The sequence below is a fragment of the Salmo salar genome, chromosome ssa15 (assembly GCF_905237065.1).
Source record: "Salmo salar chromosome ssa15, Ssal_v3.1, whole genome shotgun sequence".
Taxonomy (NCBI): domain Eukaryota; kingdom Metazoa; phylum Chordata; class Actinopteri; order Salmoniformes; family Salmonidae; genus Salmo; species Salmo salar.
In genome coordinates, this window is record NC_059456.1 from 97,667,907 (window position 1) to 97,683,424 (window position 15,518).

At 41.5% G+C, this 15,518-nt stretch overlaps 1 protein-coding gene across 1 annotated transcript in view; it reads right to left on the bottom strand.

Moving 5' to 3' along the window:
• Positions 1 to 15,518, bottom strand: part of LOC106572792 (ATP-dependent 6-phosphofructokinase, muscle type) — an 82,207-nt gene that overhangs the window by 48,550 nt on the left and 18,139 nt on the right. The gene's annotated exons all lie outside the window — the stretch shown is intronic.

The window sequence follows — 15,518 nt, forward strand, 5'->3', positions numbered from 1 at the left end:
ACAGTACTGACCTAGGTGTTGGTGTTGATGTATTACAGTACTCACCTAGGTGTTGGTGTATTACAGTACTGACCTAGGTGTTGGTGTTGATGTATTTCAGTACTGACCTAGGTGTTGATGTATTACAGTACTGACCTAGGTGTTGGTGTTGATGTATTACAGTACTGACCTAGGTGTTGGTGTTGATGTATTACAGTACTGACCTAGGTGTTGGTGTTGATGTATTACAGTACTCACCTAGGTGTTGATGTATTACAGTACTGACCTAGGTGTTGATGTGTTTCAGTACTGACCTAGGTGTTGATGTATTTCAGTACTCACCTAGATGTTGGTGTTGGTGTATTACGGTACTGACCTAGGTGTTGGTGTTGATGTATTACGGTACTCACCTAGGTGTTGATGTTGATGTATTACAGTACTCACCTAGGTGTTGATGTATTACAGTACTCACCTAGGTGTTGGTGTATTACAGTACTCACCTAGGTGTTGCTGTTGATGTATTACGGTACTCACCTAGGTGTTGATGTATTACAGTACTCACCTAGGTGCTGGTGTTGATGTATTACAGTACTCACCTAGGTGTTGGTGTATTACAGTACTCACCTAGGTGCTGGTGTTGATGTATTACAGTACTCACCTAGGTGCTGATGTATTACAGTACTCGCCTAGGTGTTGGTGTTGAGGTATTACGGTACTGACCTAGGTGTTGGTGTTGATGTATTATAGTACTCACCTAGGTGCTGATGTATTACAGTACTCACCTAGGTGTTGGTGTTGATGTATTACAGTACTCACCTAGGTGTTGGTGTTGATGTATTACAGTACTGACCTAGGTGTTGGTGTTGATGTATTACAGTACTCACCTAGGTGTTGGTGTTGATGTATTACAGTACTGACCTAGGTGTTGGTGTTGATGTATTACAGTACTGACCTAAGTGTTCGTGTATTATAGTACTCACCTAGGTGTTGGTGTATTACGGTGCTGACCTAGGTGTTGATGTATTACGGTACGGACCTAGGTGTTGGTGTATTACAATACTGACCTAGGTGTTGGTGTTGATGTATTACAGTACTGACCTAAGTGTTGATGTATTACGGTACGGACCTAGGTGTTGGTGTATTACAGTACTGACCTAGGTGTTGGTGTTGATGTATTACGGTACTCACCTAGGTGTTGGTGTTGATGTATTACAGTAGTCACCTAGGTGTTGATGTATTACAGTACTCACCTAGGTGTTGGTGTATTACAGTACTCACCTAGGTGTTGCTGTTGATGTATTACGGTACTCACCTAGGTGTTGATGTATTACAGTACTCACCTAGGTGCTGGTGTTGATGTATTACAGTACTGACCTAGGTGTTGGTGTTGATGTATTACAGTACTCACCTAAGTGTTAGTGTATTACAGTACTCACCTAGGTGTTGGTGTATTACAGTACTGACCTAGGTGTTGGTGTTGATGTATTACAGTACTGACCTAAGTGTTAGTGTATTACAGTACTGACCTAGGTGTTGGTGTTGATGTATTACAGTACTGACCTAAGTGTTAGTGTATTACAGTATTCACCTAGGTGTTGATGTATTACGGTACGGACCTAGGTGTTGGTGTATTACAGTACTGACCTAGGTGTTGGTGTTGATGTATTACAGTACTGACCTAAGTGTTAGTGTATTACAGTACTCACCTAGGTGTTGGTGTATTATGGTACTGACCTAGGTGTTGATGTATTACAGTACTGACCTAGGTGTTGGTGTTGATATATTACGGTACGGACCTAGGTGTTGGTGTTGATATATTACGGTACGGACCTAGGTGTTGGTGTTGATATATTATGGTACTGACCTAGGTGTTGGTGTATTACAGTACTGACCTAGGTGTTGGTGTTGATGTATTTCAGTACTGACCTAGGTGTTGATGTATTACAGTACTGACCTAGGTGTTGGTGTTGATGTATTACTGTACTGACCTAGGTGTTGGTGTTGATGTATTACAGTACTGACCTAGGTGTTGGTGTTGATGTATTACAGTACTCACCTAGGAGTTGGTGTATTACAGTACTGACCTAGGTGTTGATGTATTTCAGTACTGACCTAGGTGTTGATGTATTACAGTACTGACCTAGGTGTTGGTGTTGATGTATTACAGTACTGACCTAGGTGTTGGTGTTGATGTATTACAGTAGTCACCTAGGTGTTGATGTATTACAGTACTCACCTAGTTGTTGGTGTATTACAGTACTCACCTAGGTGTTGCTGTTGATGTATTACGGTACTCACCTAGGTGTTGATGTATTACAGTACTGACCTAGGTGCTGGTGTTGATGTATTACAGTACTCACCTAGGTGTTGGTGTATTACAGTACTCACCTAGGTGCTGGTGTTGATGTATTACAGTACTCAGCTAGGTGCTGATGTATTACAGTACTCACCTAGGTGTTGGTGTTGATGTATTACAGTACTCACCTAGGTGTTGGTGTTGATGTATTACAGTACTGACCTAGGTGTTGGTGTTGATGTATTACAGTACTCACCTAGGTGTTGGTGTTGATGTATTACAGTACTGACCTAGGTGTTGGTGTTGATGTATTACAGTACTGACCTAAGTGTTAGTGTATTACAGTACTCACCTAGGTGTTGGTGTATTACGGTACTGACCTGGGTGTTGATGTATTACGGTACGGACCTAGGTGTTGGTGTATTACAGTACTGACCTAGGTGTTGGTGTTGATGTATTACAGTACTGACCTAAGTGTTAGTGTATTACAGTACTCACCTAGGTGTTGGTGTATTACGGTACTGACCTAGGTGTTGATGTCTTACAGTACTGATCTAGGTGTTGATGTATTACGTTACGGACCTAGGTGTTGGTGTATTACAGTACTGACCTAGGTGTTGCTGTTGATGTATTACGGTACTCACCTAGGTGTTGATGTATTACAGTACTGACCTAGGTGCTGGTGTTGATGTATTACAGTACTCACCTAGGTGTTGGTGTATTACAGTACTCACCTAGGTGCTGGTGTTGATGTATTACAGTACTCAGCTAGGTGCTGATGTATTACAGTACTCACCTAGGTGTTGGTGTTGATGTATTACAGTACTCACCTAGGTGTTGGTGTTGATGTATTACAGTACTGACCTAGGTGTTGGTGTTGATGTATTACAGTACTCACCTAGGTGTTGGTGTTGATGTATTACAGTACTGACCTAGGTGTTGGTGTTGATGTATTACAGTACTGACCTAAGTGTTAGTGTATTACAGTACTCACCTAGGTGTTGGTGTATTACGGTACTGACCTAGGTGTTGATGTATTACGGTATGGACCTAGGTGTTGGTGTATTACAGTACTGACCTAGGTGTTGGTGTTGATGTATTACAGTACTGACCTAAGTGTTAGTGTATTACAGTACTCACCTAGGTGTTGGTGTATTACGGTACTGACCTAGGTGTTGATGTATTACAGTACTGACCTAGGTGTTGATGTATTACGGTACGACCTAGGTGTTGGTGTATTACAGTACTGACCTAGGTGTTGGTGTATTACAGTACTGACCTAGGTGTTGGTGTTGATATATTACGGTACGGACCTAGGTGTTGGTGTTGATATATTACGGTACTGACCTAGGTGTTGTTTATTACAGTACTGACCTAGGTGTTGGTGTTGATGTATTTCAGTACTGACATAGGTGTTGATGTATTACAGTACTGACCTAGGTGTTGGTGTTGATGTATTACAGTACTGACCTAGGTGTTGGTTTTGAAGTATTACAGTACTGACCTAGGTGTTGGTGTTGATGTATTACAGTACTCACCTAGGTGTTGATGTATTACAGTACTGACCTAGGTGTTGATGTATTTCAGTACTGACCTAGGTGTTGATGTATTTCAGTACTCACCTAGATGTTGGTGTATTACGGTATTGACCTAGGTGTTGGTGTTGATGTATTACGGTACTCACCTAGGTGTTGGTGTTGATGTATTACAGTACTCACCTAGGTGTTGATGTATTACAGTACTCACCTAGGTGTTGGTGTATTACAGTACTCACCTAGGTGTTGCTGTTTATGTATTACGGTACTCACCCTAGGTGTTGATGTATTACAGTACTCACCTAGGTGCTGGTGTTGATGTATTACAGTACTCACCTAGGTGTTGGTGTAATACAGTACTCACCTAGGTGCTGGTGTTGATGTATTACAGTACTCACCTAGGTGCTGATGTATTACAGTACTCACCTAGGTGTTGGTGTTGAGATATTACGGTACTGACCTAGGTGTTGGTGTTGATGTATTATAGTACTCACCTAGGTGCTGATGTATTACAGTACTCACCTAGGTGTTGGTGTTGATGTATTACAGTACTCACCTAGGTGTTGGTGTTGATGTATTACAGTACTGACCTAGGTGTTGGTGTTGATGTATTACAGTACTCACCTAGGTGTTGGTGTTGATGTATTACAGTACTGACTTAGGTGTTGGTGTTGATGTATTACAGTACTGGCCTAGGTGTTGGTGTTGATGTATTACAGTACTGACCTAGGTGTTGGTGTTGATGTATTACAGTACTGACCTAAGTGTTAGTGTATTACAGTACTGACCTAGGTGTTGGTGTTGATGTATTACAGTACTGACCTAAGTGTTAGTGTATTACAGTATTCACCTAGGTGTTGATGTATTACGGTACGGACCTAGGTGTTGGTGTATTACAGTACTGACCTAGGTGTTGGTGTTGATGTATTACAGTACTGACCTAAGTGTTAGTGTATTACAGTACTCACCTAGGTGTTGGTGTATTATGGTACTGACCTAGGTGTTGATGTATTACAGTACTGACCTAGGTGTTGGTGTTGATATATTACGGTACGGACCTAGGTGTTGGTGTTGATATATTACGGTACGGACCTAGGTGTTGGTGTTGATATATTATGGTACTGACCTAGGTGTTGGTGTATTACAGTACTGACCTAGGTGTTGGTGTTGATGTATTTCAGTACTGACCTAGGTGTTGATGTATTACAGTACTGACCTAGGTGTTGGTGTTGATGTATTACTGTACTGACCTAGGTGTTGGTGTTGATGTATTACAGTACTGACCTAGGTGTTGGTGTTGATGTATTACAGTACTCACCTAGGAGTTGGTGTATTACAGTACTGACCTAGGTGTTGATGTATTTCAGTACTGACCTAGGTGTTGATGTATTACAGTACTGACCTAGGTGTTGGTGTTGATGTATTACAGTACTGACCTAGGTGTTGGTGTTGATGTATTACAGTACTCACCTAAGTGATAGTGTATTACAGTACTCACCTAGGTGTTGGTGTATTACGGTACTGACCTAGGTGTTGATGTATTATGGTATGGACCTAGGTGTTGGTGTATTACAGTACTGACCTAGGTGTTGGTGTTGATGTATTACAGTACTGACCTAAGTGTTAGTGTATTACAGTACTCACCTAGGTGTTGGTGTATTACAGTACTGACCTAGGTGTTGATGTATTACAGTACTGACCTAGGTGTTGATGTATTACAGTACCCACCTAGGTGTTGGTGTATTACAGTACTGACCTAGGTGTTGATGTATTACAGTACTGACCTAGGTGTTGGTGTTGATATATTACGGTACGGACCTAGGTGTTGGTGTTGATATATTACGGTACTGACCTAGGTGTTGGTGTATTACAGTACTGACCTAGGTGTTGGTGTTGATGTATTTCAGTACTGACCTAGGTGTTGATGTATTACAGTACTGACCTAGGTGTTGGTGTTGATGTATTACAGTACTGACCTAGGTGTTGGTGTTGATGTATTACAGTACTGACCTAGGTGTTGGTGTTGATGTATTACAGTACTCACCTAAGTGTTAGTGTATTACAGTACTCATCTAGGTGTTGGTGTATTACGGTACTGACCTAGGTGTTGGTGTTGATGTATTACAGTACTGACCTAAGTGTTAGTGTATTACAGTACTGACCTAGGTGTTGGTGTTGATGTATTACAGTACTGACCTAAGTGTTAGTGTATTACAGTACTCACCTAGGTTTTGATGTATTACGGTACGGACCTAGGTGTTGGTGTATTACAGTACTGACCTAGGTGTTGGTGTTGATGTATTACAGTACTGACCTAAGTGTTGGTGTATTATGGTACTGACTTAGGTGTTGATGTATTACAGTACTGACCTAGGAGTTGATGTATTACAGTACTCACCTAGGTGTTGGTGTATTACAGTACTGACCTAGGTGTTGATGTATTACAGTACTGACCTAGGTGTTGGTGTTGATATATTACGGTACTGACCTAGGTGTTGGTGTATTACAGTACTGACCTAGGTGTTGGTGTTGATGTATTTCAGTACTGACCTAGGTGTTGATGTATTACAGTACTGACCTAGGTGTTGCTGTTGATGTATTACAGTACTGACCTAGGTGTTGGTGTTGATGTATTACAGTACTGACCTAGGTGTTGGTGTTGATGTATTACAGTACTCACCTAGGTGTTGGTGTATTACAGTACTGACCTAGGTGTTGGTGTTGATGTATTTCAGTACTGACCTAGGTGTTGATGTATTACAGTACTGACCTAGGTGTTGGTGTTGATGTATTACAGTACTGACCTAGGTGTTGGTGTTGATGTATTACAGTACTGACCTAGGTGTTGGTGTTGATGTATTACAGTACTCACCTAGGTGTTGATGTATTACAGTACTGACCTAGGTGTTGATGTGTTTCAGTACTGACCTAGGTGTTGATGTATTTCAGTACTCACCTAGATGTTGGTGTTGGTGTATTACGGTACTGACCTAGGTGTTGGTGTTGATGTATTACGGTACTCACCTAGGTGTTGATGTTGATGTATTACAGTACTCACCTAGGTGTTGATGTATTACAGTACTCACCTAGGTGTTGGTGTATTACAGTACTCACCTAGGTGTTGCTGTTGATGTATTACGGTACTCACCTAGGTGTTGATGTATTACAGTACTCACCTAGGTGCTGGTGTTGATGTATTACAGTACTCACCTAGGTGTTGGTGTATTACAGTACTCACCTAGGTGCTGGTGTTGATGTATTACAGTACTCACCTAGGTGCTGATGTATTACAGTACTCGCCTAGGTGTTGGTGTTGAGGTATTACGGTACTGACCTAGGTGTTGGTGTTGATGTATTATAGTACTCACCTAGGTGCTGATGTATTACAGTACTCACCTAGGTGTTGGTGTTGATGTATTACAGTACTCACCTAGGTGTTGGTGTTGATGTATTACAGTACTGACCTAGGTGTTGGTGTTGATGTATTACAGTACTCACCTAGGTGTTGGTGTTGATGTATTACAGTACTGACCTAGGTGTTGGTGTTGATGTATTACAGTACTGACCTAAGTGTTCGTGTATTATAGTACTCACCTAGGTGTTGGTGTATTACGGTGCTGACCTAGGTGTTGATGTATTACGGTACGGACCTAGGTGTTGGTGTATTACAATACTGACCTAGGTGTTGGTGTTGATGTATTACAGTACTGACCTAAGTGTTGATGTATTACGGTACGGACCTAGGTGTTGGTGTATTACAGTACTGACCTAGGTGTTGGTGTTGATGTATTACGGTACTCACCTAGGTGTTGGTGTTGATGTATTACAGTAGTCACCTAGGTGTTGATGTATTACAGTACTCACCTAGGTGTTGGTGTATTACAGTACTCACCTAGGTGTTGCTGTTGATGTATTACGGTACTCACCTAGGTGTTGATGTATTACAGTACTCACCTAGGTGCTGGTGTTGATGTATTACAGTACTGACCTAGGTGTTGGTGTTGATGTATTACAGTACTCACCTAAGTGTTAGTGTATTACAGTACTCACCTAGGTGTTGGTGTATTACAGTACTGACCTAGGTGTTGGTGTTGATGTATTACAGTACTGACCTAAGTGTTAGTGTATTACAGTACTGACCTAGGTGTTGGTGTTGATGTATTACAGTACTGACCTAAGTGTTAGTGTATTACAGTATTCACCTAGGTGTTGATGTATTACGGTACGGACCTAGGTGTTGGTGTATTACAGTACTGACCTAGGTGTTGGTGTTGATGTATTACAGTACTGACCTAAGTGTTAGTGTATTACAGTACTCACCTAGGTGTTGGTGTATTATGGTACTGACCTAGGTGTTGATGTATTACAGTACTGACCTAGGTGTTGGTGTTGATATATTACGGTACGGACCTAGGTGTTGGTGTTGATATATTACGGTGCACGGACCTAGGTGTTGGTGTTGATATATTATGGTACTGACCTAGGTGTTGGTGTATTACAGTACTGACCTAGGTGTTGGTGTTGATGTATTTCAGTACTGACCTAGGTGTTGATGTATTACAGTACTGACCTAGGTGTTGGTGTTGATGTATTACTGTACTGACCTAGGTGTTGGTGTTGATGTATTACAGTACTGACCTAGGTGTTGGTGTTGATGTATTACAGTACTCACCTAGGAGTTGGTGTATTACAGTACTGACCTAGGTGTTGATGTATTTCAGTACTGACCTAGGTGTTGATGTATTACAGTACTGACCTAGGTGTTGGTGTTGATGTATTACAGTACTGACCTAGGTGTTGGTGTTGATGTATTACAGTAGTCACCTAGGTGTTGATGTATTACAGTACTCACCTAGTTGTTGGTGTATTACAGTACTCACCTAGGTGTTGCTGTTGATGTATTACGGTACTCACCTAGGTGTTGATGTATTACAGTACTGACCTAGGTGCTGGTGTTGATGTATTACAGTACTCACCTAGGTGTTGGTGTATTACAGTACTCACCTAGGTGCTGGTGTTGATGTATTACAGTACTCAGCTAGGTGCTGATGTATTACAGTACTCACCTAGGTGTTGGTGTTGATGTATTACAGTACTCACCTAGGTGTTGGTGTTGATGTATTACAGTACTGACCTAGGTGTTGGTGTTGATGTATTACAGTACTCACCTAGGTGTTGGTGTTGATGTATTACAGTACTGACCTAGGTGTTGGTGTTGATGTATTACAGTACTGACCTAAGTGTTAGTGTATTACAGTACTCACCTAGGTGTTGGTGTATTACGGTACTGACCTGGGTGTTGATGTATTACGGTACGGACCTAGGTGTTGGTGTATTACAGTACTGACCTAGGTGTTGGTGTTGATGTATTACAGTACTGACCTAAGTGTTAGTGTATTACAGTACTCACCTAGGTGTTGGTGTATTACGGTACTGACCTAGGTGTTGATGTCTTACAGTACTGATCTAGGTGTTGATGTATTACGTTACGGACCTAGGTGTTGGTGTATTACAGTACTGACCTAGGTGTTGGTGTATTACAGTACTGACCTAGGTGTTGGTGTTGATGTATTTCAGTACTGACCTAGGTGTTGATGTATTACAGTACTGACCTAGGTGTTGGTGTTGATGTATTACAGTACTGACCTAGGTGTTGGTGTTGATGTATTACAGTACTGACCTAGGTGTTGGTGTTGATGTATTACAGTACTCACCTAGGTGTTGATGTATTACAGTACTGACCTAGGTGTTGATGTATTTCAGTACTGACCTAGGTGTTGATGTATTTCAGTACTCACCTAGGTGTTGGTGTATTACAGTACTCACCTAGGTGTTGCTGTTGATGTATTACGGTACTCACCTAGGTGTTGATGTATTACAGTACTCACCTAGGTGTTGGTGTTGATGTATTACGGTACTCACCTAGGTGTTGGTGTTGATGTATTACAGTACTCACCTAGGTGTTGGTGTATTACAGTACTCACCTAGGTGTTGCTGTTGATGTATTACGGTACTCACCTAGGTGTTGATGTATTACAGTACTCACCTAGGTGCTGGTGTTGATGTATTACAGTACTCACCTAGGTGTTGGTGTATTACAGTACTCACCTAGGTGCTGGTGTTGATGTATTACAGTACTCACCTAGATGCTGATGTATTACAGTACTCACCTAGGTGTTGGTGTTGAGGTATTACGGTACTGACCTAGGTGTTGGTGTTGATGTATTATAGTACTCACCTAGGTGCTGATGTATTACAGTACTCACCTAGGTGTTGGTGTTGATGTATTACAGTACTCACCTAGGTGTTGGTGTTGATGTATTACAGTACTGACCTAGGTGTTGGTGTTGATGTATTACAGTACTCACCTAGGTGTTGGTGTTGATGTATTACAGTACTGACCTAGGTGTTGGTGTTGATGTGTTACAGTACTGACCTAGGTGTTGGTGTTGATGTATTACAGTACTCACCTAAGTGTTAGTGTATTACAGTACTCACCTAGATGTTGGTGTATTACGGTACTGACCTAGGTGTTGATGTATTACGGTACGGACCTAGGTGTTGGTGTATTACAGTACTGACCTAGGTGTTGGTGTTGATGTATTACAGTACTGACCTAAGTGTTAGTGTATTACAGTACTCACCTAGGTGTTGGTGTATTATGGTACTGACCTAGGTCTTGATGTATTACAGTACTGACATTGGTGTTGATGTATTACAGTACTCACCTAGGTGTTGGTGTATTACAGTACTGACCTAGGTGTTGATGTATTACAGTACTGACCTAGGTGTTGGTGTTGATATATTACGGTACGGACCTAGGTGTTGGTGTTGATATATTACGGTACTGACCTAGGTGTTGGTGTATTACAATACTGACCTAGGTGTTGGTGTTGATGTATTTCAGTACTGACCTAGGTGTTGGTGTTGATGTATTACAGTACTGACCTAGGTGTTGGTGTTGATGTATTACAGTACTCACCTAAGTGTTAGTGTATTACAGTACTCACCTAGGTGTTGGTGTATTACGGTACTGACCTAGGTGTTGGTGTTGATGTATTACAGTACTGACCTAAGTGTTAGTGTATTACAGTACTGACCTAGGTGTTGGTGTTGATGTATTACAGTACTGACCTAAGTGTTAGTGTATTACAGTACTCACCTAGGTGTTGATGTATTACGGTACGGACCTAGGTGTTGGTGTATTACAGTACTGACCTAGGTGTTGGTGTTGATGTATTACAGTACTGACCTAAGTGTTAGTGTATTACAGTACTCACCTAGGTGTTGGTGTATTATGGTACTGACCTAGGTGTTGATGTATTACAGTACTGACCTAGGTGTTGGTGTTGATATATTACGGTACGGACCTAGGTGTTGGTGTTGATATATTACGGTACGGACCTAGGTGTTGGTGTTGATATATTACGGTACTGACCTAGGTGTTGGTGTATTACAGTACTGACCTAGGTGTTGGTGTTGATGTATTTCAGTACTGACCTAGGTGTTGATGTATTACAGTACTGACCTAGGTGTTGGTGTTGATGTATTACAGTACTGACCTAGGTGTTGGTGTTGATGTATTACAGTACTGACCTAGGTGTTGGTGTTGATGTATTACAGTACTCACCTAGGTGTTGGTGTATTACAGTACTGACCTAGGTGTTGATGTATTTCAGTACTGACCTAGGTGTTGATGTATTACAGTACTGACCTAGGTGTTGGTGTTGATGTATTACAGTACTGACCTAGGTGTTGGTGTTGATGTATTACAGTACTGACCTAGGTGTTGGTGTTGATGTATTACAGTACTCACCTAGGTGATGATGTATTACAGTACTGACCTAGGTGTTGATGTGTTTCAGTACTGACCTAGGTGTTGATGTATTTCAGTACTCACATAGATGTTGGTGTATTACAGTACTGACCTAGGTGTTGGTGTTGATGTATTACGGTACTCACCTAGGTGTTGGTGTTGATGTATTACAGTAGTCACCTAGGTGTTGATGTATTACAGTACTCACCTAGGTGTTGGTGTATTACAGTACTCACCTAGGTGTTGCTGTTGATGTATTACTGTACTCACCTAGGTCTTGATGTATTACAGTACTGACCTAGGTGCTGGTGTTGATGTATTACAGTACTCACCTAGGTGTTGGTGTATTACAGTACTCACCTAGGTGCTGGTGTTGATGTATTACAGTACTCACCTAGGTGCTGATGTATTACAGTACTCACCTAGGTGTTGGTGTTGAGGTATTACAGTACTGACCTTGGTGTTGGTGTTGATGTATTATAGTACTCACCTAGGTGCTGATGTATTACAGTACTCACCTAGGTGTTGGTGTTGATGTATTACAGTACTCACCTAGGTGTTGGTGTTGATGTATTACAGTGCTGACCTAGGTGTTGGTGTTGATGTATTACAGTACTCACCTAGGTGTTGGTGTTGATGTATTACAGTACTGACCTAGGTGTTGGTGTTGATGTATTACAGTACTGACCTAAGTGTTAGTGTATTACAGTACTCACCTAGGTGTTGGTGTATTACGGTACTGACCTAGGTGTTGATGTATTACGGTACGGACCTAGGTGTTGGTGTATTACAGTACTGACCTAGGTGTTGGTGTTGATGTATTACAGTACTGACCTAAGTGTTAGTGTATTACAGTACTCACCTAGGTGTTGGTGTATTACGGTACTGACCTAGGTGTTGGTGTATTACAGTACTGACCTAGGTGTTGGTGTTGATATATTACGGTACGGACCTAGGTGTTGGTGTTGATATATTACGGTACTGACCTAGGTGTTGGTGTATTACAGTACTGACCTAGGTGTTGGTGTTGATGTATTTCAGTACTGACCTAGGTGTTGATGTATTACAGTACTGACCTAGGTGTTGGTGTTGATGTATTACAGTACTGACCTAGGTGTTGGTGTTGATGTATTACATTACTGACCTAGGTGTTGGTGTTGATGTATTACAGTACTCACCTAGGTGTTGATGTATTACAGTACTGACCTAGGTGTTGATGTATTTCAGTACTGACCTAGGTGTTGATGTATTTCAGTACTCACCTAGATGTTGGTGTATTACGGTACTGACCTAGGTGTTGGTATTGATGTATTACGGTACTCACCTTGGTGTTGGTGTTGATGTATTACAGTACTCACCTAGGTGTTGATGTATTACAGTACTCACCTAGGTGTTGGTGTATTACAGGACTCACCAAAGTGTTGCTGTTGATGTATTACGGTACTCACCTAGGTGTTGATGTATTACAGTCCTCACCTAGGTGCTGGTGTTGATGTATTACAGTAGTCACCTAGGTGTTGGTGTATTACAGTACTCACCTAGGTGCTGGTGTTGATGTATTACAGTACTCACCTAGGTGCTGATGTATTACAGTACTCACCTAGGTGTTGGTGTTGAGGTATTACGGTACTGACCTAGGTGTTGGTGTTGATGTATTATAGTACTCACCTAGGTGCTGATGTATTACAGTACTCACCTAGGTGTTGGTGTTGATGTATTACAGTACTCACCTAGGTGTTGGTGTTGATGTATTACAGTACTGACCTAGGTGTTGATGTATTACAGTACTCACCTAGGTGTTGGTGTTGATGTATTACAGTACTGACCTAGGTGTTGGTGTTGATGTATTACAGTACTGACCTAGGTGTTGGTGTTGATGTATTACAGTACTCACCTAAGTGTTAGTGTATTACAGTACTCACCTAGGTGTTGGTGTATTACGGTACTGACCTAGGTGTTGATGTATTACGGTACGGACCTAGGTGTTGGTGTATTACAGTACTGACCTAGGTGTTGGTGTTGATGTATTACAGTACTGACCTAAGTGTTAGTGTATTACAGTACTCACCTAGGTGTTGGTGTATTATGGTACTCACCTAGGTGTTGGTGTATTACAGTACTGACCTAGGTGTTGGTGTTGATGTATTTCAGTACTGACCTAGGTGTTGATGTATTACAGTACTGACCTAGGTGTTGATGTATTACAGTACTGACCTAGGTGTTGGTGTTGATGTATTACAGTACTGACCTAGGTGTTGGTGTTGATGTATTACAGTACTCACCTAGGTGTTGATGTATTACAGTACTGACCTAGGTGTTGATGTATTTCAGTACTGACCTAGGTGTTGATGTATTTCAGTACTCACCTAGATGTTGGTGTATTACGGTACTGACCTAGGTGTTGATGTATTACGGTACTCACCTAGGTGTTGGTGTTGATGTATTACAGTACTCACCTAGGTGTTGGTGTTGATGTATTACAGTACTCACCTAGGTGCTGGTGTATTACAGTACTCACCTAGGTGCTGGTGTTGATGTATTACAGTACTCACCTAGGTGTTGGTGTATTACAGTACTCACCTTGGTGCTGGTGTTGATGTATTACAGTACTCACCTAGGTGCTGATGTATTACAGTACTCACCAAGGTGTTGGTGTTGAGGTATTATGGTCCTGACCTAGGTGTTGGTGTTGATGTATTACAGTACTCACCTAGGTGTTGATGTATTACAGTACTCACCTAGGTGCTGGTGTTGATGTATTACAGTACTCACCTAGGTGTTGGTGTATTACAGTACTCACCTTGGTGCTGGTGTTGATGTATTACAGTACTCACCTAGGTGCTGATGTATTACAGTACTCACCAAGGTGTTGGTGTTGAGGTATTATGGTCCTGACCTAGGTGTTGGTGTTGATGTATTACAGTACTCACCTAGGTGCTGATGCATGACAGTACTCACCTAGGTGTTGGTGTTGCTGTATTACAGTACTCACCTAGGTGTTGGTGTTGATGTATTACAGTACTCACCTAGGTGTTGGTGTTGATTTATTACAGTACTCACCTAGGTGTTGGTGTATTACAGTACTGACCTAGGTGTTGATGTATTACAGTACTGACCTAGGTGTTGGTGTATTACAGTACTGACCTAGGTGTTGATGTATTACAGTACTGACCTAGGTGTTGGTGTTGATATATTACGGTACGGACCTAGGTGTTGGTGTTGATATATTACGGTACTGACCTAGGTGTTGGTGTATTACAGTACTGACCTAGGTGTTGGTGTTGATGTATTTCAGTACTGACCTAGGTGTTGATGTATTACAGTACTGACCTAGGTGTTGATGTATTACAGTACTGACCTAGGTGTTGGTGTTGATGTATTACAGTACTGACCTAGGTGTTGGTGTTGATGTATTACAGTACTCACCTAGGTGTTGATGTATTACAGTACTGACCTAGGTGTTGATGTATTTCAGTACTGACCTAGGTGTTGATGTATTTCAGTACTCACCTAGATGTTGGTGTATTACGGTACTGACCTAGGTGTTGGTGTTGATGTATTACGGTACTCACCTAGGTGTTGGTGTTGATGTATTACAGTACTCACCTAGGTGTTGGTGTTGATGTATTACAGTACTCACCTAGGTGCTGGTGTATTACAGTACTCACCTAGGTGTTGATGTATTACGTTACTGACCTAGGTGTTGATGTATTACAGTACTCACCTAGGTGTTGATGTATTACAGTACTCACCTAGGTGCTGGTGTTGATGTATTACAGTACTCACCTAGGTGTTGGTGTATTACAGTACTCACCTTGGTGCTGGTGTTGATGTATTACAGTACTCACCTAGGTGCTGATGTATTACAGTACTCACCAAGGTGTTGGTGTTG